The sequence below is a fragment of the Camellia sinensis genome, chromosome 3, assembly GCF_055761805.1.
Source record: "Camellia sinensis isolate YWXY chromosome 3, ASM5576180v1, whole genome shotgun sequence".
Lineage (NCBI taxonomy): Eukaryota > Viridiplantae > Streptophyta > Magnoliopsida > Ericales > Theaceae > Camellia > Camellia sinensis.
In genome coordinates, this window is record NC_138963.1 from 99,146,162 (window position 1) to 99,152,238 (window position 6,077).

Consider the following 6,077-nt stretch of genomic DNA (forward strand, 5'->3'; position numbering starts at 1 on the left):
TTATGAGGCAAATACTTGGCACCTTTGCAAAGGTGGGGAAACTTACTGATCTCATTGGTGCTGGTGCTAATCTAACAATTAATTTTCTTCGATCAACATATATATAGGATGACTATTGGTCAGCCATTGAATTAGAGAAGTTGAGAAAATACCCCTTAGAGTTGAACCTTTAATTTTGGCTCACCTTCTTCTCTCTGTCTCTCTTAATTAGGATGATTATAAAAACTTAAGTGATGGAAAAATACTCATGATATGAAAGGGGAGTCACCCATCCTTATATAGAGGAGAGAAGAGGGCCAGATAAACTCTATCAGAAGAATTCCTAATCCATCAAGGTTTCCTTCTTATCTTAGAAGAGTGATTATATTAAAATTCTATTTACTGAACTTGATCTCAAATATTGGCTTTATCTATTTGTGGAGTCCAAATAAATTAAAACATGTAGAAAATATGTAGGCTATTGGGCCATACTAGAAAAATAAATCCAACATTCTCCCACTTGGCCCATTAAGCCGATTATGATGCAATTATGAGTTTTTTCAAAAATATTCAATTTAAAAGATTTTGACTCATTGGATTCCACACTAAAAACTTTGACATGTGATCACGAATTTTAAAAAATAGCCAATAAGTTCAGATATATTAGAAACTATAATACTGTGATTACTTCAGATCACCAATGTGAGTCATAGCGGTTATATAACATTTATGTCATATTTCCTTCTATGCACCACACCATTGATAACCTTCACCAACCCAGTCCTTTATTGGGATATATAATTATTTGCCTGAAAGGCCCCTGTAATTTGTCTTGTTAAGACATTTCCTGCTTATCAATATTCAAAATAATGTGTACACATACTTTTAGAAACAGGAAAAACAGAAACAAAATTATTATTGCGCAAATAGTGTCAACAAAATAAGCACTCATGATTAACCATATCAAGGGTTGCTTAAAAGACCCATCCTGATAACATGCTCTTTGTATGTCTTTGGTGGCAATCCCTTTGTGAATGGATCAGCAATCATAAGAGAGGTGCTTAAGTTTTCAATTAACACTTGTTGTTTCTGGACTCTCTCTCTAACAACCAAGTACTTTACTTCTATGTGTTTGGAACCACTGGAGTACTTTCCATTCTTAGAGAAGAAAACTGCTGCGGTATTATCACAATATATCTTCAGTGGCCTGGCAATTGAGTCAACAACACCAAGTCCTGAGATGAAATTTCGCAACCATAAAGCATGATTTATAGCCTCAAAGCAAGCCACAAACTCAGCCTCCATAGTAGATGAAGCAATAGTGGACTGCTTCACACTCTTCCATGAAATTGCTCCACTAGCTAGTAGAAAAACAAAACCCGATGTAGATTTTCTACTATCAAGGCAACCAGCAAAATCTGAGTCTGAGTATCTGATAACTTCCAACTGTTCTGATCTCCTATAGGTGAGCATATAATCCTTTGTTCCCTGAAGATATCTCATAACTTTCTTTACTGCTTTCCAATGTTCCATTCCAGGATTACTTTGGAATCTTCCCAACATTCCAACTGCAAAACTAATATCTGGCCTGGTACATGTATGGGCATACATCAAGCTCCCTACAGCTGATGCATATGGAATGTCCTTCATTTGTTTTCTTTCCAAGTCATTCCTTGGACACTGTTTTTCACTTAATTTATCACCCTTCATGATGGGTGCATCAGCGGCTGAACAAAACTGCATATTGAATCTCTCCAAAACACGATCAATATATCCTTTTTTAGATAGTCCTAGCAATCCTCGAGATTGATCCCTAAAGATCTCTATGCCAATAACATAGTTTGCCTCACCGATATCTATTTTTTAAAGTTCTTGGAGAGATATTCCTTGGTTTTATACAATAAGCCAAGGTCATTAGTAGCTAACAAAATGTCATCCACATATAGCACCAACATAATGAACTTGCTCCCACTAACCTTCAGATATATGCACTGATCAACTGCATTTTCCTTAAATCCGAAAGAGGTAATGGTATCATTAAACCTTAAATACCATTGCCTAGAAGCTTATTTAAGGCCATATATGGATTTTTTTTAATTTGCAAGCTAAATGTTCTTTACCTTTCTTTGCAAATCCTTCGGGCTGCTCCATATAAATTTCTTCATCCAAATTCCCATTTAAAAAAGCAGTTTTCACATCCATTTGATGCAACTCTAAGTCATAATGAGCTACCAATGCTAGGATGATTCTAAGCGAGTCCTTCTTAGATACTGGAGAGAAGGTCTCTGTATAGTCTATGCCTTCTTTTTGAGTAAAACCTTTGGCAACAAGTCTGGCTTTAAATCGTTCGATATTGCCTTTTGCGTCACGCTTGGTCTTGAAGACCCATTTACACCCGACCTTTTTACAGTTATTAGGCAATTCGACGAGATCCCAAACACTATTCTGTTCCATGGATTTTAACTCTTCATTTATAGCATTGACCCAATTAGAAGAATCATCACTATTCATGGCTTGTGAAAATGAGACTGGATCTTTGTTAATATCAAAATCAGATTCCTGTAGATACACTATGTAATCATCTGGAATGGCAGGCTTTTTTTCCCTCTGCGATCTTCTCAGAACTGCCGGTTGTGGTGGTTCTACAATATTTTCAATGGTGGTATCTTCATGAAGTGGTGAAACATGAGGTGGTGAAGGATTTTCATCATGTTGTTCGTTTTCCTCAGCCTGTGGAATAGTCTGAGGAACAACAACTTTTCGATAAGGGTCAAATGTTGGCACATCTACCCTAATTTTCTCGAAATTCACCACTCGTGTTTTCTCACTCCCACTGATTTCACCATTCTCTAGGAATCTAGCATTACCAGTCTCCATTATCCTCGTACTGTGATTAGGACAATAAAATTTGTACCCTTTAGACTTGTCTGGATAACCAATGAAATATCCAGATATTGTTCTTGAGTCCAACGTTTTCTCTTGTGGGTTGAAGATTCTTGCCTCTGCTGGACAACCCCAAATATGTAAGTGTCTCAAACTAGGTTTCCTACCAGTCCACAACTCAAAAGGAGTTGTTGGGACCGCCTTACTAGGAACCCTATTTAAGATATACATTGCAGTTTTTAAAGCTTCACCCCACATTGAAATAGGTACAATTGAGTAACTTAACATACTCCTAACCATATCTTTAAGTGTACGATTACGCCTTTCAGCAACTCCATTCTGCTGTGACGTACCAGGCATTGTATATTGAGCACAAATGCCTTTCTTTTCTAAGAATTTGGCAAATGGGCCAAGATTTTGGCTTGACTCATTATATTTACCATAATATTCACCACCCCTGTCTGATCTCACTATTTTAACCTTTCTATCTAATTGTCTCTCGACTTCAGTTATGTACACCTCAAGGATGTCAACAGCCTGAGACTTTTCATGAATTAGATATACATATCCATAACGTGAGAAGTCATCTATAAATGTGATAAAATATTTTTTCACCACTAAGACATGGGATGTTGAGTGGCCCACAAATATCTGTATGAATTATCTCAAGAAGCTCATTACTTCTTGTGGCACCTTTCTTGGTGTGTTTGGTTTGCTTTCCTTTAATGCAATCCACACATATCTGAAAATCAGTGAAGTCTAGGTTTTCCAAAATCCCATTCTTCACCAATTTTTCAATTCTATTTCTGGAGATATGCCCCAACCGTCTATGCCACAAGATCGATGATTTTTTATTAATTAGACCACGTTTTAAACCAATATTCGAATGCAGAGTTACTAATGATTGTGCAAACTCATGATTTAAGGTAATTTTATATAAACCATCACATAAATTACCAGAACCAATCACTTTTGAATTAAACATTAAATTGAGTTTTCCACAATTAAATAAAACTGAATATCCAACACGATCCAATTTGGATAACGAAACTAAATTCCTAGAAATTGAAGGAACATAAAAAGTGTCTTCTAGATCCATCTGATGACCCGTCTCTAAGATTAGTCGATAGGTTCCTACAGCTACGACTTCAGCTTTGAGACAGTTCCCCATATAGACAAATCTTTCACTTTCCTTCGGTTTCCTGGTTGAGAGGTATCCCTGCATGTCATTTGTAATGTGGGTCGTGGCCCCAGAGTCAATCCACCACGTATTAGAAGGTACTTCAGCAAGATTTGATTCATAACAAACAAAAGAAAATTTCTTACCTTTCTTTTCGAACCAAGCCTTTCGCTTGCTGCAGTCTTTCTTCACATGTCCCTTCTTGCCACAAAAGTAGCACTTGACAGTGAAACCATTCTTAACCTGATTTTCTTCCCCAGGTTCATTCTTTTTCTTTGGTGGATTTTTCTTTGATTTTACAAACTTACCCTTCTTTTTCTTTATAGCTCCATGAGTTACAGCCAATGCAGTTTGACGTCCTTCCTCCCTCAACCTCACTTCCTCCTGAACACACATATTAGTCAGTTCATTCAAATTCCACTTATCTTTATTGGTGTTATAGTGAATTTTGAATGCGCTGTATTGTGATGAAAGTGAGTTGAGAATAAACTGCACGAGGAAAGTTTCATCAACTTGCATTCCTAAAGTTTTAAGCTTTGCAGCTTTGTCAGCCATATTGAGGATGTGATCCTGAACTCCTCGGTTGCCATCATATTTCATTGTTGTCAATTTAGTCATAATAGTGCCAGCAAGTGACTTGTCAGCAGATCTAAATCGATCTTCAACAGCCTTTAAGTATTCCAATGCATTAACAGTTTGAGGTAAGGAGGTTTTGATGTTATTTGCAATGGTCATCTTCATGAACATCAAACTGAGTCTATTGGACTTTTTCCAAGATTCAAAAAGGGCAACTTGTTCTGCAGTACTATATTTATTAATGTCTGCAGGTTTATCTTCAAGCAATGCCATATCGAGGTTCAATACACCCAGTGTAAACTGAACATGTTCATACCATTCCGAAAAATTCGAGCCAGCAAGTAGAGGAACGCACGATGCAAGAAAGTGCAATGAGGTGGGAACTTTTACTGAAATAAGATAGAACAATATACATATTAAAGCTTTGAGAATTATGATGAACTATTGATATCACATAAGTTTTTCCTTTGGGCAAAACTTAGGTATATCTATTGTCCATTCGTCAAGAATCACTTATGTAGGTCTAAAGTAATTTATGCAATTTTTCAGCTAGTCATGTTACCTTTGGGTATTCAATTCTAATCTTTCAAATTACATAAGTTACATTATCCTACCCAGTTCATAATTATTTGAAAGTGACTCTCCTTTGGGCTAGTCTCAATCTCCTAATTATAACTGCAATTGAGAATATTATCGACCTTAATATTACCCTTTTTAACAATTCTTTTATGTAGTTCTATATTTATAAGTTTTACAAATCTAGGCCACTTTGGTAGCTACTAAATTAGTAAACCCTATGAATACGGAACTAACCAACAATATTCTCTATTAATTTTGAGTTATTTAATTATCATTAATTCAATCACAATTTTAATGAGATCACTATTTTTATGATTTCTAAAATTTCTTTTATGTGATTGCTATTACTAATATAATAATAATAACTCTGGATGAACATGAATATTTATATATGTATTATAACAATCATAAATATCTAAAATAATGGTTAATAAGAATTACACCTAATATGAATTAACCACTTTAATATTTAATATTCAATGTCATAAAATTATATCATGATATCAATTTTAAATCATGAAAATATATAAATATTTAACAATAATAGACAATAAGTGTGCATAATTAAACAAAGCAAAAACATAATCCTCTAATGTGATACAATCAAATAAATATATTTATTTAATAGTCCGAATGATTCAGCAAAATTCTAAAATTGCTTTCAATCTATGCACTTTATCATAACGGCAAGCAATACACTCAATTCAATAACATATTATGATGATTATAAAAATTATTATCACTAAAATTGATAATAAATCAAAACATGCATATGAACAGCATATAGAATTACATAAAAGTTTGCACCTAACATATCACAAAACAAAGTGAGTGAGGGAGTCCATGATATGCATACTTAGTTACGATTTAGAAATCAGGA

The 6,077-nt window shown here is 34.8% G+C and overlaps 1 pseudogene; it reads right to left on the bottom strand.

The window, feature by feature from the left end:
• Positions 1–942: 942 nt before the first annotated feature.
• Positions 943–1,629, bottom strand: LOC145821718 (secreted RxLR effector protein 161 pseudogene; annotated as a pseudogene).
• Between the last annotated feature and the right edge of the window lie 4,448 nt (positions 1,630–6,077).